Source organism: Eriocheir sinensis, chromosome 11, assembly GCF_024679095.1.
Source record: "Eriocheir sinensis breed Jianghai 21 chromosome 11, ASM2467909v1, whole genome shotgun sequence".
In the NCBI taxonomy this organism is placed as follows: domain Eukaryota; kingdom Metazoa; phylum Arthropoda; class Malacostraca; order Decapoda; family Varunidae; genus Eriocheir; species Eriocheir sinensis.
In genome coordinates, this window is record NC_066519.1 from 14,810,142 (window position 1) to 14,836,419 (window position 26,278).

The window sequence follows — 26,278 nt, forward strand, 5'->3', positions numbered from 1 at the left end:
TTTGTCTTACGTTTCCCTTATCAGATATTCGTAAAGTTTGTTCTGGTGATGGTTTAGATGATGTACGTTTGTTTGAGTGTAGTGGGGGGGCGGGGGGTGAGCTTGGGGGGCTAGGGGGAAAAAGAATGAAAAGATAATACGATAAAGAGAAGAGAAAGACGAAGGGAATTGGTATTTTCTCTTAGACACGATAGGCTGATCCTCTTGAAGTGAGTTTTAAAAGAGAGAGAGAGAGAGAGAGAGAGAGAGAGAGAGAGAGAGAGAGAGAGAGAGATTGTTGATGGAATCTGAAACTGAAATCAAATAGTGTTTATTATTTGCTTATAACCTCCGTTCGACCAAGAAGAGGAGGAGGAAGAGTAGGAAGAAGAAGAAGAAAAGAAAGGAAGAGATAAAGAAAAAGATGAGAAATGCCAAAAAGAGAAAGAAGTAAAAGGAAAGGAAAAGGAGAAAAAGGAGGAGGAGAAAGAGGAAGAGCTGGAAGAGAAAGAGCGGCAAGAGAAGGACGACGACGAGGAGGAGGAGGAGGAGTAGGAGGAGGAGGAGGAGGAGGAGGAGGAGGAGGTAAAATCATATGATAGTCGGAGAGAAAAGAGGAGGGAGTTAAAAATGAAAAAGAGGAAACGTCGGAGAAGAAGACTGAAAAGTTAAAGAAGTGAAATTTTACCTTCTGAAATACGTATAAACCTTCCGCGCGCGCGCGTGTGTGTGTGTGTGTGTGTGTGTGTGTGTGTGTGTGTGTGTGTGTAAATATATAATAAACACCTAAGTGAGTATAGATGCCGTTCTCGATGTCCCGGTCTCACCCTGCCTTGTACTGTATATAAAATAACTCCCTTTGAAAACACAGTAGTATAGTAGAGTTTTATCCAAAGGAGTGTCGGGTTAGATAACTTTAAAAGGGACTTGCAACTTTTACGGCCTGTGTCTGGGGGAAGGGGATTTGCGGGACCTTTTTCTTTCTATTTTTTTTTACCGTGGATTTTGTTTTACCCTGAATCGTCTCCTCCGCTGTAAAAATAAAGACGAGAACATCGGACAACCTGAGACAAGAAAGAGAACGTGGAATGGATACTGTCTCCACTCCTCCCTTCTTTCCAGCGTTCTAGCTAGGTTTTCCTGTCTCCACTTTACCCCCCTCTTCCCCTCCACTTTCTCCTTCCTCGTCTTCCTCCTCCAGCTTCCTCCTTCCTCCTCTTCCTGTCGTCCTTGCCTCTACTCCTCTCCTCTCCCCTCCTCAACTTTTTTTTTCTCCGCCCTGTTATCCTCTCTCCAAATGGCCCCTCACTCCCTTCTCCACTTCCTTCTTCCTTCTCACCCTCTTCCTGCCACGTTTTGTCTCCATTTCTTCCACTTTTTCCCTTCCTCTTCCTTTCTCCTTCCTACTCTTCCTACCGTGCGTATCTCTATTCCCTTAATTTCCTCCCGTTTTCTTCATTTCTTCCTCCTACTTTCGCTTCTCTCCCTCCTTGTCTCACCTCTCTTCTCCTTCCTCCTCTTCCTCGCGTCCTTGTCTCCATTCCCAGCATGAAAAAAGAAAGGAACTGTGAAGACAAAAAAAAAAAAAAAAAAAAAAAAAAGGCTGTTGACGCAAAAAAAGATAAACAGTCGCCCCGGGATTCTTTTTAGCGAGGGTTTCTACGGAGGGTTGAGGGCTTCGATGCTGCTTGAGGGGCGGGCGGCGGCCAGTTAGCGGTAATGATGACACACGGGGCCATCAGTCGCGCGGTAATGGTGCCCTGTCAACGCCGCCGGGCCCTGAGGTCAGCCAAGTCTTGCCGGTCAGGTCACTAAGCGGTGCAGTGACCCGTAGCATACCTGTTTATTTTTTTTTTACCTGTTTTCATGAATTTTGTTGATCGATGATGGAAAGAAAGTGAAAATAATCAAGGCTTCTATTTTTCCTATATTTTCATCTTCCTCTTTATTTTTTGCATACTATCCCTCCCAATGAATTCATCAACAAATTATTTTTTCCCCATTTTTTATCTCCCCCTTTTTTTGTCTCTGCCTTCTATCTCTCACTATCAGCTAATCAAGTCTTCTCTTTTTCTTGTATATTCTTCCTCTTCTTTTTTTCTTTGCATACTATCTCCCAATGAATTCATCAACAAATTACTGTTTTCCCCATTTTTCATCTCACTTTTTTTCCTTCGCATTCTGTATCTCTCAAACAATCTATCAACTAATACCTTTTTTTTTGTATTTCTCATCCTTCCTTTTTTCTTTACGCACTCTCTCTCTCCCAACTAATCACTTTTCTCCCTCTCGGCCATCTGCCCCAAGGATAATCTCCCCCCCATTCCTCTGTCCTGGAAGAGCCGCATCTTTTCTTGTTAGTCACAATGTATCAACTCGACTGTTATTGGTTGCTCGTATTGTTTCCACGTGCTTTTTCCCTATCTTTTAGTGATCCGCCGGACTGAATCTATGTGCCAGGAGGGTGGGGGCGCGTATTCCCTCTCTCTACTGGTAACGGTGCCCAATCTTCAACAGGGCAGGTTAGGTTAGGTAAGGTTAGGTAGGGTTTGGTTAGGATAGGCCAGGTTAGGTTATATGTTAGGTTAGGTTTAGTTTCAATCTTCAACAGGGCAGGTTAGGTTAGGTAGGGTTTGGTAAGGATAGGCCAGGTTAGGTTATATGTTAGGTTAGGTTTAGTTTCAATTTTCAACAGGGCAAGTTAGGTTAGGTTAGGTTAGGTTGGGTTTGGTTAGGTTAGGCCAGGTTAGGTCATATGTTAGGTTAGGTTTAGTTTCAATCTTCAACAGGGCAGGTTAGGTTAAGTTAGGCTAGGTAGGGTTTGGTTAGGTTACGCCAGGTTAGGTTATGATATGTTAGGTTAGGTTTAGTTGGAGTCATTGAAAGTAATTTTGAGTGGGAATGACAATGAGAGTATTTTCCAGAGCACCACATGGTTAGTTTCGAAGCAGCAGCCAAGGCCCTTTACTCGGGGATCACATAACCGTAGAGAGATTGGGAACATGCTGCAGGGCCGGGGTTGTTAATTTTCGCTCTTCACGCCAGATTTTACTCTTCATTCTCACTCAGATGAATGGGAGAGCCTGACAGCCGGTCCTCCCACGCCTGCCAATACCCTGCGCAGGTGTCACTGGCGGCATCGGGCAGGTAGTCAGACGGGCTGGCATTCTTTCTGGCACTCTCTCTTGGCACTCTTCCTCTCAGTCTCCCTCCACCCTTCCAGCCTCTCTCTCTCTCTCTGTATTGGGTTGTATTAATTCACTTCTCTGGTTTATAATTTTCTCATTTGTGTGCGTTGGGAGGGTATCTAAGATAGTGGTGAGAGAGAGAGAGAGAGAGAGAGAGAGAGAGAGAGAGAGAGAGAGAGAGAGAGAGAGAGAGAGAGAGAGAGAGAGAGAGAGAGAGAGAGAGAGAGAGAATGAGGCACCGTGTGGAAATAGTACGAGAAAGTTAAGAAGAACAGGAAAATAAGAGATCAATAAAAAAAGAGAAAAGAAAGGGAGAGAAAAAGGAGAAAAATGTCTAAAAAATGCGAAAATAAGGAAACTGAATATAAGAAAGGGGGAAAAAATGGAGAACTGCTCTCACTACCTTTTCCTTGGTGTCTTATTCATTATTTTTTTTACAACAGGGGAAAAAAAAAAGGAAACAATCATGAAAAAAAGCCCGCTATTCGCTGCTCCCACAAAAAGCGTTCAGAGGAGTGGCCAAAAGAGAGGTCATCTTCGGAAGGATTTTCACACTATATCTCACAATAGTTTGTTCACTCAAGTCTGACCTAAGCTGACAACATAAACCTAAGCGTGTTCGTCAGCACAGTGCAGATTGGCAGAAAGTGCTGCGTGAGATAAACACAAACAGAGGTTAAAGAAAACTTGGAAGCCATAACAGTAGCCAATCAGCACTCAGCTTGCAAACACGCTTATGTTTATGTTGTCAGCTTGGGTCGGACTTAAGTGAACAGATTATAGAGCCTCCTAGAATGCAAACAACACAAAGGAAAATGACTTTATCCACAACAATATCCTCCTCTAATCCACTTATATGCCGCATGATGATGTTGCGTTATGTGAACTTCCTTTTTGTTAGTATGTGCATAGTTCTCTGCAGCGCAATTTTCCACCATAAATCGTGACTGAGCGCAAAAACCGTGACCATGAAACTCGTTATTCTTTACCCGCATCAAGACAGTGACGGGGACGGTCTTCGCCTCGGCAATGCAAGGCGTGGCGACCATAAATCACGCCTTGAAAATGTCCTACGGTGTGTCCTGCATGAGACCGACCATTCGTCTTGTGTAATGCCGTGTTTGGTTATAACGGAGTAATCCTTTCCTCTTGGCTGTCACTCCTGCGCCTTGCTCCGTCATGTAACTACAGGGAGGGTGATTGTAAGAGCAGAGCAGCCTAGTCTTTACCCTTACCTCCGCGCTGCAGTACCCGGGCCGCTGTAAATCAGGTGTTATAATTCTTACCTGCAGCCACAGTTCGTCTTGCACATCACGAGTTTATCCCGTTACGTGCACGCCGGCCGCCTGGGACCCTATATAAGGCACGCTGGGGATTTATGTGCCATAATTTTAGACATAATTACCCGGGGCGTCGCCATCACGGCAATCATACGGTATTTTGGGAGCGGCGCGCCCGGCCCTCACGCGCGCCGGCTGTGTGAGCAAGGTGAAGCTCCCTCCTTTGGGTACTCACTTCGTCTTCCGTTTTGAGGGCCTTGTCTCTCATAGCTGGGGTTAGTAATGCATCACTGTCCTTGTTACCTCTCGTTATGGTAACACCTCACGCGCCTCAAATGTGTGCGTGTGTGTGTGGCGGAGATGAGGGGGTGGAGGGGGTAGATAATTCTCCTTCTCAAGCCTTTAACTCGCCGCTGCTATCTGAGTATTTTGTCTGAGTCATCTAGGGTCCTTCATCGTTATATTACTCATTGCCTCGTCGTTGTATCTCACTTAACTCAGACATGTTCATTAAGTGCAACGATGCTCAAGATGTTTTTTAATATAGTTACCCGAAATGAATAAGTAATCGTGTTTGTTAGATCGCTGAAATATATGTGTGTGTGCGCCGAATCTGTCAGGGCCGGGAATGTTGAACAAATGTTTCCAGGTCGTCGTTCGGTGCGTAGTTTTCTCTCTTCGTAATCTTATTTTAGAATAACAATAACGTGATGGATTTATAACGACACACACACACACACACACACACACACACACACACACACACACACACACACACACACACACACACACACACACACACACACACACACACACACACACACACACACACACACACACACACACACACACACACACACACACACACACACACACACACACACACACACACACACACACACACACACACACACACACACACACACACACACACACACACACACACACACACACACACACACACACACACACACACACACACATTTCAGGAGCAGCGAGTAGCGGGCTTTTTTTATTGTTTCCTTTTTTTTGTGCCCTTGTGCTGTCTCCTTTGCTGTAAAACACACACACACACACACACACACACACACACACACACACACGCACACACACACACACACACACACACACACACACACACACACACACACACACACACACACACACACATTATACAGAGCCATACTAACAAATAAACCGTTGTCGTGGTCCAGCCTACCCTGTGTATCCCCTGACCTTCACTGTTATTTTCATTTAATTTCTTTTCATTCTCTAGCATTCATTAATTTCTTCGACATTCACTCTGACTCTCATTTCGTTCCTTTGACATTTGCTCTTGTATTCATTTCCTTCCTTTGACATTTGTTTTGATATTCTTTTAACTTTTTTCATCAAGAGAATATAAATGATCAAAGACCTACATCACACTTATTTCTCCTTCTTCAGACAAATATTCACAAAAACCAACACATATATCCACGAACATTACGGTCCAAATTGTATGCAAGGTTTTCAAAAATGCATTTAAACTATATAACAACGTTTCGAAATGGCGCACACGGCTGACACTTTGATCCACGAAAAATAATACCAACCATCCGTGTTTACAAAGATATTAATGCGGGGATCACATTCGTTGCCGCGCTGACGCATGTGTTCCCTCATCCGGCCACTGACGTTGAAGGATTGCCTCCGGGACGACGATTAAGGGAAGGAAGAGGAAATAAAAAGCCGAATTCTTGTTTTAGCGATTGTGGTTTTACGCCGACAAGATGGATGGGCGGAGCGAGTTTTGGGACACGGCTGGTGGACCTCTGAGTGCGGGAGAGTGCTTGTGGGATTTGTCGGGATGCTGTGGGGCTTGACAGACAGAGGGAATAGATTGACGAGTGGGATGCTGTGAGTTCTGGGTATGAAGGGGCGATGTGCTGTGGTGTGTGACAGGCTTATGGTGCAGATTGGTGAGTGGAAGGCTGTTTTTTCTGGGCTTATAGGGGTGGTGTGCAGTGCTTGGCAGGGTGATAGTCCGGAGTGATGAGTGGGAGGCTGTGTTTGCAGGGTTTGTAGGGATGGTGTGCTGTGGTGTTTGGCAAGGTGATAGTTCAGAGTGATGAGTGGGAGGTTGTGTTTGCAGGGTTTGTAGGGGTGGTGTGCAGTGCTTGGCAGGGTGATAGAACAGAGTGGTGAGTGGGAGGCTGTGTTTGCAGGGTTTGTAAGGGTGGTGTGCAGTCGTGTTTGACAGGGTGATTGTACAGAGCGATGGGCTGGAAGAGGGTGTGTTGGGAGAGGTGTGGAATGTAATGGGCGGTGAAGTGCTTGGCAGGGTGTATAGTGTAGGGCTTGTTAAGGGGGGTGTTGTGTTGGCAGGGTAATAGTACGGACTGATGGGGTGGCACGGTGAGTTTTGAAGTGTTAGAATGGGTAATGGGCTGTGCAGGGATTGGCAGGGTGTGTAGTGTAGGGCTTGTTAAAGGGGGTGTTGCGTTGGCAGGGTAATAGTACGGACTGGTGGGGTGGCACGGTGAGTTATGCAGGGTTGGGAAGGGTAATGGGCTGTGCAGGGATTGGCAGGGTGTGTTATGAAGGTTTTGTGAAGGTAATGTTGCTTAGCAGGGAGAGGTAAAGACTGAGAGACGGAAGGTGCTCTGTTCAGGCCTTGGTGTTGGCGCAGACTCTACAGCCTAACGCTGAAAATGATCACTCGGCATTATTAAGACATTCCACCTTTTTCATGTCGAGGCCCCAAGCTGCGTTAGGCTTTCATTAAGGGCGCTGTGATCGATGCCAGCCTGCTAGCATCCCGGCGCTCCCCTGACGGTCGCTAAAGTTGGTGGACACCTGAACCGCACGTGGGTGATCGTCGGCCACTTAGCGATAGCCGGCATTGACACTGTTTGAATTTTTGACCTTTTGTTTACCAGATGGACAGTTGACCCCTCGGCGTTGCTGGATTTAGCGATGACAGTTTAAATAATCCATCGTGTTGCATCATTCACTCTCCTTCCTCGTTTTTTTTTTTTTTCATCCTATTAAAGTTAACCTGAATTATGCTTTCTTCTTACTGAAACATCCTTCTTACGAATTATGTGCAGTGTTTCTTTCTTTTATTTTCCTTCTCTTACTCTCCTTCACGACTTCAGTTTTTTCTCGTTTCAAAGTTACACCATATTTCATTTTTGTTGCTAAAACTTTTGCGTTTACAACATTAATCAAACTGCACCTTTCTAAAACATTCAGCATAGCCTACGTACTACTTGTGGTCTTTCTCCCTTTTCTCTTCTTCTCTTCAATCACTCTCCATGACCGGTTTCTTTTCGTTTTTGAGTTACACCATATCCCATTGTTTTCTCTTAACACTCTTCGTAGGTAATGCGTATTTCTTCGTTATAAATCTTTTCTATGACATTCTCTTTCTAAAATTCATATACCGAAAAAAAATGACATACAGCAAGATAAGTTAGGGGAGCAAATACGTTCCAGGGACCCGTTACTGTTACATCTATAGCTAATCTCACAACCCATTACATGCCCGGTTAATCCGCCAGGCCGCCACTCCAACAAAAAAAACAGTCGCTACACCCGCCTCGCTCAGCCGCTGCCTTTCTCTGAGCTACGGGGACGGGAATTCCCAATATATCCGGCAAATCTGCGAGGAAAAATGTGTGCCAGGGCAAGACATAGAACCAATATTACAGTTGTTCGTCACGAGTGTGTTGAGGGCGGCAGGACACTTGGGGGTGAAGGCAGAGAAAGGTATAAGAGGGAGACGAAGTATTATCCACTGGTCACTATGTCTCTCTCTCTCTCTCTGTGTTCTTGTTATTTTATTCCCCGAGGGTGTTCGTCTGTCTGTGTGTGTCTGTCTGGAGATTGCAGTGAAGGATTAGTGAGAGCCAGGTTTCGCAAATTTTCGGATTGCTATTTGTTGTATTTCCTCGTTGTTTTCTAGGTTGTCTTGGTATTGATTTTACTCGTGATGTTACAAATTGTCTGGTTTTCTTTTCGTTGTTTTATAAGGTTTTTGGTCTTTTTGTATTGGATTTACACGTATTTTTAAAAGGTTTCTGGTTTTCTTTGGATTCACGCGTCGTTTTATAAGGTTTTTGGTCGTTTTGTATTGGGTTTACACGTATTTTCAAAAGGTTTCTGGTTTTCTATGGATTCACGCGTCGTTTTACAAGGTTTCTGGCCGTCTTTTTATTATATCATCGTGGTTTTACAAAATTTGTGTTGTCCTTGTTAGTTTTACTCGTGTTTTGTTTCTCTTTCTTTTTCATGTGTTTATATTGCCTGTCGCTGTTTGGTATATGTGTTGCTTGCTGTTTACCTTAATATTCGGTGCTTAGCTGGCATGTTTCGCAGTTCAAACTGATATGTAAGGCTGCCAACTCGCACACATTTGAAGCATCCAGAATGGCTTACCGACAAGGAGCTAGAGAACTATGGTTATATATATCTCGCTGCCGCTCTTGTGTATGTGTGTGGGTAGGTGTGGGTGTGGGTGAGAGAAACAGATACCCCGCACGTCTACACATATCACATTGAACATCCCAGCACGAGGCAGCGAGGACCCTATACACAAAGGGATGCAAGCAGCCCGCCTACCTGGGACATGAATTAGTCTCGCGAGATAATTTGGGTTTCGTGTTATACAGACCAACCAGTTCCTATTCGTCCACCATTTATCGCGGAGGGGAGGAGAGGAAGGAAGAGAAGGAAGAGGAGGAGAAGGGGAAGGAGGAGGGGTAAGAGGGGAGTAGCGGCCAACACGACTTCCTGGTATTGGTTTGCCTCGCCTCCTACACTGGTAAATTGTCTGCTTACAATTGTGACCTCGTGTTAACAAGGGCCCGTGGACTTATTGGCTCCTGTGTTTGTCGTCCGTGTGTGTGTGTGTGTGTGTGTGTGTGTGTGTGTGTGTGTGTGTGTGTGTGTGTGTGTGTGTGTGTGTGCCTTTGTCCATCTTACTCTGCAATACACTTTCCCGGCCCTATATTGCACCACATTTATAAATATTTGTCCATCGTACTCTGCAATTCACTTTCCCAGAGCCTATATTGCTTCACCTTGCTAAATATTTGTCCATCTTAACCTGCAATACACCTTCCCGGCTTATACTGCACCACGTTTCTCTATATTGTCCTTTTTCTCAATCTTTCACTGTTTTCTGCGGTGGACTGTATATGTATTTTCACTATGTCGAATTCTTGTTTGTGAGCTTATTAAATATTGTCCCTTTTCTTACTCTTTTACAGTTTATTGCGTTAGATTGTATATGTATTTACTCTCTTGCTTTCATCGTTTTGTTATTTATAAGTATTTTTTCATAGTCTGCAAAGTCAATACTGTAATTTTAAGGCCTTTCATGTCGTTTGTGATTGTGTTTTCCAGAGTTTATGTTTGAAGGATATCGAAACGGCATCCCAGAAGTTAAAATACAGTCAACGTGTTCGTGTACTTCTATATATATGATGTCCATTCACATTCACGCGTGGAGTTATTGTCTTTGTTTGTAGCACGTGTGATGGAGCGGCTATTGTTTAGGAGACTGAGCTCCCCCAGTGATTCCAGACCTTGCTTCTCACGTTTATTAATCCTTTTCTTCATCACACACACAAATAAACAGACCCCCCCCCCCACACACACACGCACACAGACAAACATAATCGGCCTCACAGTAGACGTTTTCAGCTTATAAACAGACAGACATGCAGAAGCGTTCTCATTTGACTGCATTCATGGCGCGCCTGACCAACGGAAAACAGAACTGCCGCTGTAGCCTCCAGCCTTTCGGCCCCGCTAAAGCTGCCCGTACGTAATAACTAATTTGCATGCACCTTAACGTGGCCTTCACCGCTTTTAAGAGAGTCCATCTTTAAAACAGTTCTCCATGGCCGTGCTGTTAACGTGAAGAAAACAACGGCGCCTGACCAGCCTACGTAATGCCCTTTTCCGTCGTTGTATTCGCTATGGTATTGCTTTCAGCCCTCGTTGGTAGAGTGACTGCGTGTTTCTGCTTGTCACCAGGTAGCCAGGGTTCGATGTTACCCCGGGAAGGATACGTGTTACTGAACGTGCCGTCTTAACCTACACACAGATATACACCCGGACATACATACACACACACGCATGCACCCACATACACACCTACCCATTCACCCCAAAACCCACCCTCTCCTCATCCTCCCCATCCACACGCACAAGCACACACATAGCACATAGGTTACCATGGAAATGAGTCCTCCCCAGCCTCATTCCCGCCGCGCTTGTCAGTACTAAACTCTACATTGGAAGGTTGGCGACAAGCAGAGTAGATTCGTCTACACTAGTCTACAGCAATAAAGGATGAGTAATGTAAAAATGGGGCTTGTTACGTCCGTAGAATTTATCGCAAAACCTTCGTCACGGGCAGGGAATGAAGAGTAATGTAAATGTGGCTTGGAGTGTCCGTAGAGTTTCACGCGTCACCTTAACACGTCAGTAATTCCTCTTTAGTCTTCTGTGTTTCTGTTTCTTTCCATTTCCACCAGCATTCAGGGGTTTGTAATATATGATTGATTCAGCCTTTGACAGAGTGTATTACTATCACCTATCCCAATCCCCCCCCCCCCCTCCCCCCCCTCCCCTCCTCTCGTCGTGAAATACAGCTTTAACATTGAGCATTCACGAGCAATCATCACGAGTTGGAGCTTACATCAAAACTTGCTATGCTACACAACTTCCGTGGGTTTAAGTTAACACACACACACACACACACACACACACACACACACACACACACACACACACACACACACACACACACAAACACACGTATATATTAATTTCTGTATCTATCTCTGCATTCTCACTTTCTCGGTACAATCTCTCAGTAGGGTAACGCATTCATAGCACCAACAACAGCGACTCGTGACATTAACCTGGGCTCAGCTGTCTCCTGGGCGGGATGAGAAACGCGTTAAGGTCAAGGGAGGAATGCTTAGGAGAGTGGATGGGTGTGTGGCGCAGTGAGGTGTGTGGTGTGTGTGTGTGAGGTGTGTGTGTGTGTGTGTGTGTGTGTGTGTGTGTGTGTGTGTGTGTGTGTGTGTGTAGAGATTTATCATGCATAAAGACATTGGGTGTGGATGGAGTGGCGGATTATCTTGAATACATGAAAAATTTGAGTCACACACACACACACACACACGCACGCACGCACGCACGCACACACACACACACACACACACACACACACACACACACACACACACACACACACACACACACACACACACACACACACACTTATTCACTTTCAAAACGCTTAAAAAAAACAGAGAAAAAGAACTGCAGATACAAAATAACTAGTCAAAGTTCAATTATAAAAAGAAATAAGTCACCAGAGGCACCACAAAGCTTAAAATCCTCATAAATAAAAACCCGCAAAGCACTACCAACAAAAATAAACTAAAAACAGGGCAGGGTAACATATAGGGCAAAGCTCCAGGCTGTCTCCCGTTGCAATAGTTCACCTTAACAGAAACAGTCGTTGAGGGAGGCGGTGCGGTGGGGCTTGCAGTGCCTGACGACCATCACGCCCTCCGTCAGGCATCATTAGGTGTCCCTCCTTCACCCCAATGCTGAAGGAGGAGGATGAGGATGAGGATAAAGAGGAGGAGGAGGTGGAAAGCGTGTCAAGGGCCTGAGTGAGTGTGGTGCGTAGCTGACGAAGGAGTTCAGGAAAGGAAGATGGAAGGAGGAGATAGATGAGTGAGAGAAGGAAATAAAAGAGGAAGGAAAGTAAAGAAGTGAAAAAGTGAAAATAGAGACGCAAGAGAGTGACGAGGAAGAGGGAGATAGAAGACTTAACCAGAAAAATAAAACAAGAAGAGAAAGAAATGTCGGAGGGTTAGGAAAATAGGTGAAAAAGTGTAGATAGAGACGGAAATAGAGTGACGAGGTAGGAGAAGATAGAGAACTTAACCAGGAAAATAAAACAGGAAGGGAAAATAAATGTTTGAGGGTTGAGAAAAAAAAAGAGTGAAAAAATGTAGATAGAAACGGAAATAGAGTGACGAGGGAGGAGAAGATAGAAGAGTTAACCAGGAAAATAAAACAGGAAGGGAAAAGAAATGTCGGAGGGTCAGGAAAAAGAGTGAAAAGGTGAAGGAAAAAGACGGAAGAGAGTGACGAGGAAGAAGGAGGTAGAAGGGAAAACGAGGAAAATAAAACAGGTATGGAAAGAAATGCTAGAGAGTTGAAAAGAGGAGTGAAAAGGTGAAGAAGGACACGCCAGACAGACGGAAGTGAGGAGGAAAATAGAGAGGAAGAGTGAGGGAAAAGGTTGCAAGAGGGAGTGAAAAAGGTGAGAAAGAGAAGGCAATAGTGAGAAAAAGAAGCGAAGCGAGAAGTAAAGCGAAAACGAGGAGGAGGAGGAGGAGGAGGAGGAGGAGGTGAAAAAGGAAGGAATTGGTGTGAGAGGTGGAGGCAAGAAGCAGAGGAAAGGGAGGTTGAGCAAGATACAAAAAAAAAAAAAAGAAAAAAAAGAAAATAACGGGAAATAAACAGGGAAGAGAAAGAAAGAGATATGATAAAAGAGAACATGGAGAGAAAACAGTAAAAGTGGCAAGAGGATTAAATATTAGAAATGAAAAAGGAAGACATGATAATAATTGAATAGGAGCGAAGGATAGAGGAAGAGAGGTTTTGTTTGTTTTTTTTTACGTTGATGCCTATTGCCTAGGCATCTTCCTGGTGGGGCCTGATGGTCGGCCCAAGGCTTCTTCCAGGTGGGGCCTGATGGTCGGTCCAGCCCGTTCTGGCGCAGGCGAGTGTTTATAGTGGCGCCATCTTGCATTGGCTCATGCTGCCCCCCGGAACTCGTTCTTGATTCGCTTGGACGGCTTCCTCTAGAGTCCGGGTTGATGGGTGGTCTTCAGGGCAGCATGTGGGTAGTTTTAAGCCACTCGGCGGTGACTGAAAAATCCGAGTGGTAGCGTGAGGATTCGAACCCGCGTCGTCCATCACGCGGCGAATGTGGGTCCAGTACGCTATCACTTCGGCCACCGCCTACCCTAGTAAGGAGGAAGAAAGAGATAAAGGAGGAAATAAGAAGGAAGGATTACTTTAAGAGAAAAATGTGAGAATGAGGAAGGAACTGACGAAAGGAAGGGGAAGGAATTAGAGGAGAATTATATATAAAAAAGTGTAGGATGGAAAGAAAGGTATCGAAAATAAGAGAGAGAGAGAGAGAGAGAGAGAGAGAGAGAGAGAGAGAGAGAGAGAGAGAGAGAGAGAGAGAGAGAGAGAGAGAGAGCAACAACAACAACTAAAGCAAAGGTAATATGTAAGGAAAAGTTGAGGCTAAATATGAAATCTTAAAAATTGTGTTGAAATAGTTTTGTTGTAATTCACAGGAAGAAAGGGGGGGGGGGGGGAGAGAGAGAGAGAGAGAGAGAGAGAGAGAGACACATGCCCCCACACACACACACACACAATTAATTTCGATAAAAGCCGCCGCACTCTTAACGTTCCTTCGCTGAATACGCGGCAAACATTTATATTCACTTCCTTTGACAGCGAAGTCGGCGTATCACGCGACGGAGACTTGAAACTCACAGCGCAAAAGAATGTATTGCTTCTCGGCCCCAACAAATCGCATAAATATTTACACAGAGCGAAGTTCACAATAAGGAAAATATCTCGGTTTCCAACTTTTAAACATTAGTAAGATGCGTGATGTTCAGAATACAAAAACGTAGCGACCCGGTGCGAGAATCTTCAATCCGCTAACCCTTGCGTCTCCCTCCTAACCACCAGCACTCCTTCCCTCTATCCCCTCCCTCATAAACTCCTTCCCTCCTAACTTCCTTCATCTTAATCCCCCTCCCTCCCACCCCCCTCCTCGAACTCCTCCCTCCAAACCTTCCTCCCTCCTAACAAATCTCTGGTATTAATTCTGGGCCCCAACAAAACGCATAAATATTTACATAGAGCGAAGTTCATAATAAGGAAAATATCTCGGTTTCCAGGTTTTAAACATTAGTAAGATGCGTGACTTTCAGAATACAAAAACGTAGCGACCCGGTGCGAGAATCTTCAATCCGCTAACCCTTGCGTCTCCCTCCTAACCACCAGCACTCCTTCCCTTTATCCCCTCCCTCCTAGACCCCTTCCCTCCTAACCTCCTGCCTCTTAATCCCCCTCCCTTCCAACCCCCCTCTTCCAACTCCCTTCTCCAAACCTTCCTCCCTCCTAACACATCTCTCGTACACTTTGACGCCATAAACAAATGGTGGAGTAAAATATCGAATGAAATACCACCGCCACATATCAGGAGCAAAGCGCAGGTGGACTAGATCTCAAACACTTCCATAAAATCTCAAAAAATCACAAGTCTCGGAAAAAAGAAGAAAATGATAAAGTGGATCAGATATATACGCACAGAAAATCCTCCAAGAAAATCAATCCTTCGTATTAAGTGAGGTTCGCCAGGGAGGGATGCGTGGGATGTAAACTTTTATTAATGGTCTATATTTAGTCTATAGTTAGTAGTACTATTCTTGAAGGCAAATATCAGGAAAAGTTTAAATAGTGATAAGTGGTATAATTGCCTTTATTATAAATTAATTTAATAATTTTGCAGAAGACATTGCTCTGTGATGAATGCAGGTTTTGGCAACATAGAGCTTGTGAGACCGAAATGAGAAATCCTAGGAGAACAATTAAAAGTTCAAGAAGTAATACTTGATTTTGAGGCAAGTGTTTGGCGGGCTACCCCAGACGTTTTTCCAGATGTGCTTATGCGTGGTTGTGCCTGTCACTGGGGACAGGCAGTCTGGAGGAAAGTCCATGAACTTGGCCTTCAATCTGCCTACACAAACGACATTGAAACATACAAATTTTCAAGACAATTGCTTTCGTTATCATATGTGCCTGCTGCTTACAAAAAAGCGAATGGGTCACAACCACTATTAAATCTTTTAGAGTAAGTAAACACTACGTGGATGAGGTCTTGGGTATGGCCTCCCACCGTTTGGTGTGTGTTTGCAAGGAGTGTCAGAACAAATAATGATTTTGAAGGTTGGCACTACGTATAGACTTAATTTGAAAGCAAAAAACGAAAAAAAAGAAAATAACGGGAAATAAACAGGGAAGAGAAAGAAAGAGATATGATAAAAGAGAACATGGAGAGAAAACAGTAAAAGTGGCAAGATGATTAAATATTAGAAATGAAAAAGGAAGACATGATAATAATTGAATAGGAGCGAAGGATAGAGGAAGAGAGTAAGGAGGAAGAAAGAGATAAAGGAGGAAATAAGAAGGAAGGATTACTTTAAGAGAAAAATGAGAGAATGAGGAAGGAACTGACGAAAGGAAGAAGGGGAAGGAATTAGAGGAGAATTATATATAAAAAAAGTGTAGGGTGGAAAGAAAGGTATCGAAAATAAGAGAGAGAGAGAGAGAGAGAGAGAGAGAGAGAGAGAGAGAGAGAGATTTATAATTTATATTCACTCACAACACTATTGTATAATGAAGCAAGGCTCGTAACACTACAAGTGCATTTATTAAATGATGGAAAGGTATTGCGACACCAAAAAACAAACTATGCCAAGCATCATGGACAACTTGTAAAACTTTGGGACCAATTTCTAATGTCCATTGATCAGCTAAAAACTTACTAAAGGCAGTTTCTCATTACATTGCCGTGAATGTTATTGTCTTAATGTTATGCGTGAATTTTATTGTTTCAAGGCTTTTATACTTTGTTTTTCAACTACCACATATTATTTTTTAATTTCTTAACCTTGTTGTTTTATTTTTTTTTTGTAATTTTAGGTTTGTAATAATGAGTTGCAAACAAAATTCTTGGATGCGTGAGTTTTATTGTTTTGAAGCTTTTGTTTTTACCTTTTGTTCTATTTATTGATATCTAGATCTGTTCCGAGTTGGTCCACTATTGTGGTCCGAGTTGGTGCCGGTCCGGTCCGAGCAGGCAATGGTCCGAGTTGGTGCCGGTCCGGTCCGAGTAGGCAATGGTCCGAGTTGGTGCCGGTCAGGTCCGAGCAGGCAATGGTCCGAGTTGGTGCCGGTCCGGTCCGAGTAGGCAATGGTCCGAGTTGGTGCCGGTCCGGTCCGAGTAGGCAATGGTCCGAGTTGGTGCCGGTCAGGTCCGAGCAGGCAATGGTCCGAGTTGGTGCCGGTCCGGTCCGAGCAGGCAATGGTCCGAGTTGGTGCCGGTCCGGTCCGAGCAGGCAATGGTCCGAGTTGGTGCCGGTCCGGTCCGAGCAGGCAATGGTCCGAGTTGGTGCCGGTCCGGTCCGAGCAGGCAATGGTCCGAGTTGGGGGTGAACCCGCCGGAACACCGCTCGGCGACCTGCCTGGAAATATTGGGGCATCCCTCCCGAGAATTCATGGTTGGATTTTTTTATTTTTTTATTTCTAGCTTTGCTCGTTAGTTTCGGGACACACACACACACATACACACACACACACACACACACACACACACACACACACACACACACACACACACACACACACACACACACACACACACACACACACACACACACACACACACACACACACACACACACACACACACACACACACACACACACACACACATATATATTTCATCTCTACACACACACTCGCACTCGTGTCTCCCTCCCCCTCCCCTTCGTCCACACATAGGTCAAGGTCAGGTTCAGAAGCCTGTCCCGGCACCTCACTTCACCAGTTTGAAAAGACTCTCGTGGAAGTTGTGGTTTTCACGGACTGCTTTGTGTTTCCAGTGATATTTTTACACGGCTTCTTCACCATGAACGGAAAAAACACCCATGAAAACCCGGTTAATTTTCTCGTTGACCTTGGAAAATAGTCTTAAAAATGGAGTCTGATACGTTTAACCCATCCGCTGCGATTGGCACTGATTTGACTTTCACTGTTATCCCGGCAAGCTATAGTCCCAGGTCTTTCTCTGGCTCTGTGGTGGATTGTGGAGTGTTTCCCATGTGGTATTGGTGTGCTGGATATCCCCTCTCAAGGTGCAGGACTACATTTTTCTTCATTAAGTTGTAGGAGACACTTTTCATTCCCTTCCTGTAGCTTGATGATGTGTTCTTGCAGGAAATCCGCAGTCAAGGGGTTAAGAATATGGATCAGTCTCTCGCGTCCAGTTGAAAAAAGGTTTAGTCTCCCTACGACGTCCCCGGTGCTTTGTGACACATCTTTGCCAACCTTTGCAGCCACTGGTTATTACTTTCTTGCGTCCTCTATCTAGCATCCTCAGCCTTTTCTTCCCTGGTTATTACATACTTGCTTTCTCTTGTGTTTCTTTATTCTTCTTATTGCCTTTCTCTCTCTCTTTTTTTTTTTTTTTTTTTTTACAACAAAGGAGTCAGCTCAAGGGCACACAAAAAAAGAAAGCAATAATAAAAAAAAGCTTTTGCCTCCAACTCTTTCTTCTCTGGTTTATTACTTTGTTGCTTCATCTATATCGCCGACTTACTACTACTACTACTACTACTGCTACTACTACTCTCCTGATTGATATGAAGTATTTGGTAATGTGAGAATGTGCAATCATGAGAGAAAAGAGAGAAATGAGAATAAGTGGGAAAATCTATTATCTATATGATGCAAGCTTAAGCGTCATCAATAAACATTTTTGTATAGAATATTAACTTAAATTTTGTTCAAGATAGAATATGGACTCAAAATCTATGTTACCGGTAGAATATAGACTGGAAATGTAAGTTATAGACAGAATATGGAAGGAAAATGTAAGTTATAGAAAGAATATTAAAGGAAAATGTAAGTTATAGACAGAATATGGAAGGAAAATGTAAGTTATAGACAGAATATGGAAGGAAAATGTAAGTTATAGACAGAATATGGAGGGAAAATGTAAGTTATAGACAGAATATGAAAGGAAAATGTAAGTTATAGACAGAATATGGAAGGAAAATGTAAGTTATAGACAGAATATGAAAGGAAAATGTAAGTTATAGACAGAATATGGAAGGAAAATGTAAGTTATAGACAGAATATGAAAGGAAAATGTAAGTTGTAAATTGAAAATGAACCGACGATATAAATTGACAGGTAATTATGGGCTGTAATGTAAGGAACGACAGCGGAGGAGGAGGAGGAGGAGGAGGAGGAGGAGGAAGAGGACGAGGACGATGAAAAGGAGAAGGACGCAGAAGAGGAAGAGGAGGAGGAGGTGAAGTATGACTAACAAAGACGAAGGCTGCAAAGGGAGGAAGACATACGACGGGAGAGGAAGGAAAAGGAAGAGGAGGAGGAGGAGGAGGGGCATGAATAATTGGAGAAAGAGGAGGAGGAAGAAGAGAAATTGAAGGAGGAAGAGAGGAAAGATTGACCTAACAAGAGGAGAACGGAAAAAAGGCAGATGGCGTATAAATGAAAAAAAGGAAATGAGGAAGGATATGGAAGAAGGGAAAGAGGAAGCAACGGAGAAAGAGGAAGAAAGGGAGGAGGAGGAAGAGGAAAAGATGGAAGAGGAGGAAGATTGACCTAAGAAGAGGGAAAACAGAAAGAAGAAGGAAGGAGAAGTATAAACGGAAGGAAAGGAAGGGAGAATTTAGCAAAGGGAGAGGAAGGAATAGGAAGAAAAGGAATAGAAGAAGTATGCATAACAGTAGAAAGAGGAGGAAACGGAGGAGGAAAAGATGATGAAGGAGAAGATTAACCTAAGAAGAAGAGGAATGGCAATAAGGCAAGAGGATTATATACGGAAGGAAAGGAAGAGAGTGGAGAAAGAGGAAGAGGAAGAGAAGGAAGAAGAGGAGAAGATGGAGGAGGAGGAGAAGATAATTGACCTAAGAAGTGGAGGAACGGAACGAAGGCAGAAGTATAAACGGAGGAAATTAATTGAAAGCCAAGCAAAGGGAGAGGAAAGATAATGAAGAGGAGGAGGAGGAGGAGGAGGAGGAGGAAGAGAAGAAGATGAAGAAGAAGGAGAAAGAGTGACCAAATAGGAGGAACGGAAAGAGGGCAGGAGCATAAACGAAAGGAGAGGAATTGACAGCCAAGGATAAGGAAGAGGAGGAGGAGGAGGAGGAAGAGAAGATGAAGAAGAAGGAGAAAGAGTGACCAAAGAGGAGGAACGGAAAGAAGGCAGGAGCATAAACGAAAGGAGAGGAATTGACAGCCAAGGATAAGGAAGAGGAGGAGGAGGAGGAAGAGAAGATGAAGAAGAAGGAGAAAGGAAAACGGCAAGAAGGCGGAAAGAGCATAAACGAAAAGGAAGGAAATGAGAGGCGAGAAAATATGAAGAAAATAAATCTCCTTCCCTTGCCCCCTCCTCATCCCTTTCCTCAGCATCCCCATTCATCTCCAGCGACCTTCATACCTAGAGATACGGCTTCAGGGATATTTTAGACGCCCACTGAGCCTGACCCGTATTTTGTGGCCTTTTTCTCTTCTTTTCTTTCTTCCGTGAACTCCAGGGATTAAGGAGAGTGAGAAAACGCTATGATGGGAGGTCAGGTTGGGTTGGGTCAGGGTCAGGGTCAGGCAGCGGTGGTAATGTTGAAGGGATTGATTTTAAGTTGTGGAGCCTTGAGGTAAAGTTTTGGAATTGGGTCGGGAAGAATGAAGTTGTCTGGTTATCTTAGTGCGGCATTGTGGGGTTTGTTTCTTAAGTGTTAAAGAAATATAGAAGGAAATAAGGAATGGAAGGAAGGAAGGAAAGAAGAAGGATAGAAAGGGAAGAAAGAATGAAAGAAAGAAAGAAAGAATAAAAGAAATAAAAAAGAAAGTATATATAAAGAATCTAATAGAATACAGCTTGCTCATTCTTTCATTTTTACTGTTTTTTCTTCATTTTTTACCATCTTTTTAATGAGAGAGAGAGAGAGAGAGAGAGAGAGAGAGAGAGAGAGGGGGGCAGCATCTTTGTCTGCAGAGAGTCGTAAGTTTCTCCGATGCACAAATTCACCAGGACGTGTTGAGGGATCGGTGCCCAAGACTCGCCCCCTCTCTCTCTCTCTCTCTCTCTCTCAATGAAAATGTGACTGTTTTTAATGTTTTCACCGAAGGAACATCTCGTGACCCTAAAAGGAAGTAGATTAGTGACTTCCCTTGCAATGTCCACCGTGATAAAAGTTAGTGTCTTTAATTTTACAATATTCTTTTTCCTATCAAATAAGTAGAATATTGTCGGTATTTTTTCCTTGTCCCAAAGCTAAATTTCTCACTAAACCCTTCACTATTGATTCGGATTTTCTTTTGCTCCTTAAATAACTCCCTTTGTCTTGCTCTGTGTGAGAAAGCGAAAGTATTGGCGGAGAGAATGAGCCTTGTTTAACCCGGTAGCTGCGGGGATCATGTTTCTTTAAGGCCCCTCTAAGCGAATTAATGAGAAAAAAATCATCACTCACGCAAACCACTTCATTATATATATCAACGCATTTGTGATCAGTTAATGCACCATCTATTTTCGGGAGGGCGGTTTATGTCCTGGCAAAAATTGGGCCCGTCGATGGTACACGGTAAAGACACAAATTTGGCTAGTCGCTGCTACCGGGTTAATTAGGGCCGCGGAGGCAGCTGGTGTTGTGAGGCCGGTGCGGCGCCTCGACGTGCCTGGGCACAAGAGCGGCTGTGTTGGGCGCGGGATGGCTCGCTGCCAGCACACCTGCCTCCTGACCGCCCGCTGCGCCCGCCACTTTAGGAAGCCGTAAGAATCGAGAAGGAGGACGCAAAGTTTTGACTGCTGCATGTGTTATCTATTTTACGCGTTCTTCCGAGAGTAACTGCGCGGCTTTGCAATTACGGAGACACGAGGAACGGAAAGTTTGGGCCGCCGCCGCGCTGACTGTTGGTTCTATAAATTCTTGTGAAAGTAATTGGGTATTATGTAAAAACTGCGGCGCGTATCCCTCACCCTTTAATATGATGCATCACATTATTAGAGCAAATTGGTCTGATGTATTGTATTATTATAGAACATTACATAAATCCATCTCACTCATGATATGCGAACTCATGAAGAACAGAATCACCATTTTATTATTCTGCGCCAAAGGACACTAATGGTAATGACGCGTGCCAGGTATTTTGAGCTTATAAAACGAATGCCGTGTATTGATTGCCTTTGTATATGATCCGCTGCTGATGGAGACACCCACGGATGGCCATTAGAAGGGTAGTCAATGGATCTCAATTGATGAAAGGCAAAAAACTAGTGGAATATAATAATGTAGTATAACTAATGTAGAATAACTAGTAGAATATAAATATAATAAGGCGCCACTGTTTTTTTTACATTTTTTTTTTTGCCCTTGAGCAGTTTCTTTAGCTGTAAAACTGTAAAAAAAATGAGTATTCTTGTCTTGGATTCCTTTAAGGAGAAAACAGCAAAGAACATAACAGAGCAAAAGGACGTCCACTAACTACCCTTCTGATGTTCATTCACGGTTGTCATCCATCAGTAATATATTTTCCTCGAAAGATAATTTGCGGCCACGATTTATCAAGTTATATTACATTTTGTTACGCCTTCTATGAAAACAAAAATATTGAGAACATATCTGTACGCTTTGGTAATTGATCTTAGAATTGTTTTACACCTAGTTATTATTATTATTATTATTATTATTATTATTTTTTTCTCAAAAACACAAAATAAAAAAAAACAAAAAAAAAAAAAAAAAAAAAAAAAAGCCCTGCTCTAAAAAAGAGATATGATTGACTGATTCTTCCACGGAATGTAGATATCTGGTCACTCATGTTGGAGTATTAGAAACGCGAATATATACATTGCTTATTCATTATTTTCATCTCTTTCCTTCATTTCTTTTCTTTTTTTTTTCTTTATATATTTCTTTCTCTTTGTCTTCTGTCTCTCTTCTTTCCTTTCTTCTTTCTTTTTTTCATGTCTGTCTATCTTACTTTCCTCTTTTTTTCATGTCCATCTATCTTTCTCTCTCTCTCTGTGTCTTTCTATCTTTCTGCTTTCCTTTCTTCTTTCTTTTTTGTCATTTCTATCCTTCTTCTTTCCTTTCTATTTTTTTTATGTCTGTCTATCTTTCTCTGTCTGTTCGTCTTTCCATTTTTCTTCTTTCTTTTTCCTTTTCTCTTTTTTTATGTGTATCTTTCTTTCTCTTTCTGTCTTTCCATCTTTCTGCTTTTCCTTTCCATTTCTCTCTTTTTTTCATGTCTATCTTTCTCTTTCTTTTTCTGTCTTTCCATCTTTCTTCTTTCTTTTCCTTTTCTCTCTCTTTTTTCATGTCTATCTTTCTCTTTCTTTCTGTCTTTCCATCCATATTTCATCTTTCATTTCCTTTTCACTCTTTTTTTCATGTTTATATCTCTCTTTCTCTCTGTCTTTCCATCTTTCTGCTCTTCCTTTCCTCTCTCTCCGTGCTGTAAAATGAGGTCGACACTCTCCTCTCAGTGACATAAATTCTCTCCTCGCTTCCCGCCTTCACTCTCACTCGTGTTTCACTCTCCCTTTCTTCCTTCCTCCGCTTCAGAATTCTTTAAAACACAAAACTAATTACAGTACAGCCAAGTAGATATTATTCCCCTCATCCCATATGCTCCGGACACTAGGACCAAGTAGATATTGTTCCCCTCATTCCGTATGCTCCAGGCTGACGAATTGGTCCCATTACATAATTTAAGCTGATGAAGGCCGAATTTGTAGCGGCGATTTGCACTCAGTATCGTATCTCTCCCGGTGACTGTAATGATAATGAGCGTTAATAATAAATATAGGCATTGTGGATTTGTCGTCATATTTGTCATAAAAGTATACGAATTAGGAGTATTAGCAGCTTATCCAGGTAGAGTTAGGACTGATTAGAACGTTTTAGAGGGATTATTTTTATTATTTTTATCACCTTTGCGTTTTCAGGTGGCAGATAATCTCAGGACCTAGTGTGTCGTTGCTCTGAGGCCAAGTGAGGCAGGGCTGTGAGGGATGCCAGTGGGACTTCAAGAGGATGACCGATGTATTTGTGTATTGACGGAGGCTAAGACAGGTATGGTGGTAAGGGATGCTGGTAGGAGTTCAAGAGGGGAACGATGTTTTTATGTATTGACGGAGGCTAAGACAGGTATGGTGGTAAGAGATGCTGGTAGGAGTTCAAGAGGATGACCGATGTATTTGTGTATTGACGGAGGCTAAGCGAGGTATGGTGGTAAGGATGCCAGTAGGAGTTTAAGAGGAGTAAAGAAGTATTTGCATATTGACGAAGGGTAAGCGAGGCATGGTAATAGGGGATGCCAGTTAACACGGGACATATTTTTGCCATGATATAAACCCCCCAAAATAGATGATGTATAAACTGACCACAAATGCGTTGATATATCTTATGAAATGGTTTGCGAGAGTGATTATTTTTTCTCATTAATTCGCTTAGAGGGGCCTTTAAGAAACATGATCCCCGCAGCTACCGGGTTAAGAATACAATCGGAGAATCGACGTACTTGTAAATTGAGGATCAGACTAACGGCAGTGCAACCCTTTTAGCTCTACTCCAAACTCTCCCTCACCAAGACATGTCAATTATTCCCGCCTTCAAAACCACCGTCAGTTTCCAAATTGTTTTCCACCTTCGTTGAATTCCTAATCCTTCACTTCCAATCCATTTCTCTTTGCTCTTTTTTTACTGTACAGGAATCAGCTCAAGGGTAAAAGTAAATGGAAACAGAGAAGCGCGCTCATCAATTTCCGCTGCGTTGTTGTTAAAATAAATGTTGCAAAATTGAAGGCACTCACTTTTATTACGACGGATTTCGCAAGGGAAGTCACATTTGCGGCGTACTAAAACTTCCAGAAACAAATTAGTATGTTGGATGTAACCTCTAACCTGAAAAGCGGTTTACAGAAAACTCGGAGGAAAGAGAGACAGGCAGGCACACTGTCATTGTTGGAACTCAGCTCAAGGGAATTATCTTGGAAAGGTGAACTGATGATACGACCGATTATCTCTGAACTACAAACTGATGTATCATGACTGTGTGTGTGTGGGTGGGTGTGTGTGTGGGTGTGAGTGTGAGTGTGTGTGGGGGGAGGGGAGGTTGGGTGTGGGTGTGGGTGGGTGTGAGAGTGTGAGTGTGGGTGTGAGTGTGAGTGTGTTTGGGGGGAGGGGTTGGGGGGTTGGGTGTGTGTGTATGCGTGTGTTCGTATCTCAGTAAAGCTTGACTAAATATTCTCGTCTGCAAGGAGCGGCGGTTTTCCAGTCATACTTAATGTTTAGAAATGATTCACTCCGCCAATAATTCTCTGCGAGGACTTAGAAGTGTTTAAGGCGCTTTGTGTTTTTGTGAATATATTGACACTCGAAGCTCAAGATTTATTCGCTGAACGATTACTCTTATGTTATTTATAGAACGAGGGAGGCTGAGTGTGGGAACGTCCTTGGCTCTGCACGTCTGCTAACTATAAATAATTATTTTGTTGAGATTTGGCTGTCATGCAGTGTTTACTATTTCCACTTAGACGATGGACCAGGGTGTTTTTTTTTTTTTTTTTTTTTTTTTTGCAACGTTACTTACCGAGAGAGCCCGGGTTCGATTCCCGGGCGGAGTGGAAAAATTTGGGCGGCTTTTCCGATACTCTACGCTCCTGTCCACCCAGCAGTGAATGGGTACCAGGTATTAATCGGGGGTTGTGTCCCGTCTCCTAGGATCTGTTTCCTTCTCCTATAATTCCTTCCCCTTCTGTCTCTCTCCGGCATATGACCACAGATGTTGCGCCGACTAAACGAAACTTTCCAACTTTTTTTGCAACGTTACTTATCGTCTATATATATATTTTAATCATGAGTCCAGAATCGATGAAGTAAAGGACTATATTTTCACATTTTCCGTCTTTGAGTCTTATAACGCAGACAGCAGAAAGAAGAGAACCACAAAGAACTGACCTTGAGACGTCTTCTTTCCCTTCCGTCCACTCATTCACACCCACCAGTAATCAAAAAGCACCCGGCAAGTCAACCAATAATTTGCCAACCACACCAATAGCTTTTGACAGCAGCCTTATTCATTCCTCACAGCTGAAGGTCACTCTCTAAACGAACTATTGACCTTGTGTCTCAAAACTGGCAGACCGAACAGCCCCAAATGACACCACGGGAAGCTGAATTTTCTGCTATAGTTGAATTTACCGAAAACTAACATCTATTGATTCCTCTCATTTGAAGGTCACTCTCTCTATGGATTACTGATCTAGTGTTGCAAAACCGAACAGACTCCAAATGTCACCACAGTAAGGCCAATTTTTCGCTTAAGTAAATATCATTTTTAAAAGCAGCTCTATTGATTCCTCTAATTTGAAGGTCACTCTCTAAACGAATTACTGATATGGTGTCGCAAAGCTGACAGACCGAGCAGACTCCAAATGACACCACAGTAAGGCCAGTCTTCCGCTTACGTAACATTTTTAACAGCAGCTCTATTGATTCCTCTAATTTGAAGGTCACTCTCTCTATGGATTACTGATATAGTGTCGTAAAGCTGCCCTACCGAACAGCCCCAAATGACACCACGGGAAGTTGAATTTTACGCCTAAGTTGAATTCGCCGATAACTGACATCTATTGATTTCTCTCAATTGAAGGTCACTCTCTAAACGAATTACTGATATGGTGTCGCAAAACTGACAGACCGAACAGACTCCAAATGTCACCACAGTAAGGCCAATCTTCCGCTTAAGTATATAACATTTTTTAAAGCAGCTCTCTCGATTCGTCTCATTTGAAGGTTACTTTCTAAACGAATTTCCGATCTAGTGTCGCCAAACCACCATACCGAACAGCCCCGAATTTTACCACAGGAAGTTGAATTTTCCTCTTAAGTTGAGTGTTCC

General features: G+C 43.3%; 1 protein-coding gene across 2 annotated transcripts in view; it reads left to right on the plus strand.

The window, feature by feature from the left end:
* LOC126996929 (uncharacterized) overlaps positions 1-26,278 on the plus strand; it is a 145,363-nt gene that overhangs the window by 52,324 nt on the left and 66,761 nt on the right. Inside the window, exon 3 of one of the 2 annotated variants that reach the window (XM_050857874.1) lies at positions 23,322-23,448. The exons of the other annotated variant lie outside the window; for it this stretch is intronic. The gene's annotated coding sequence lies outside the window, so the exon portion shown is untranslated. The remainder of the gene's footprint in view (positions 1-23,321; positions 23,449-26,278) is intronic. 2 annotated transcript variants of the gene reach the window in all.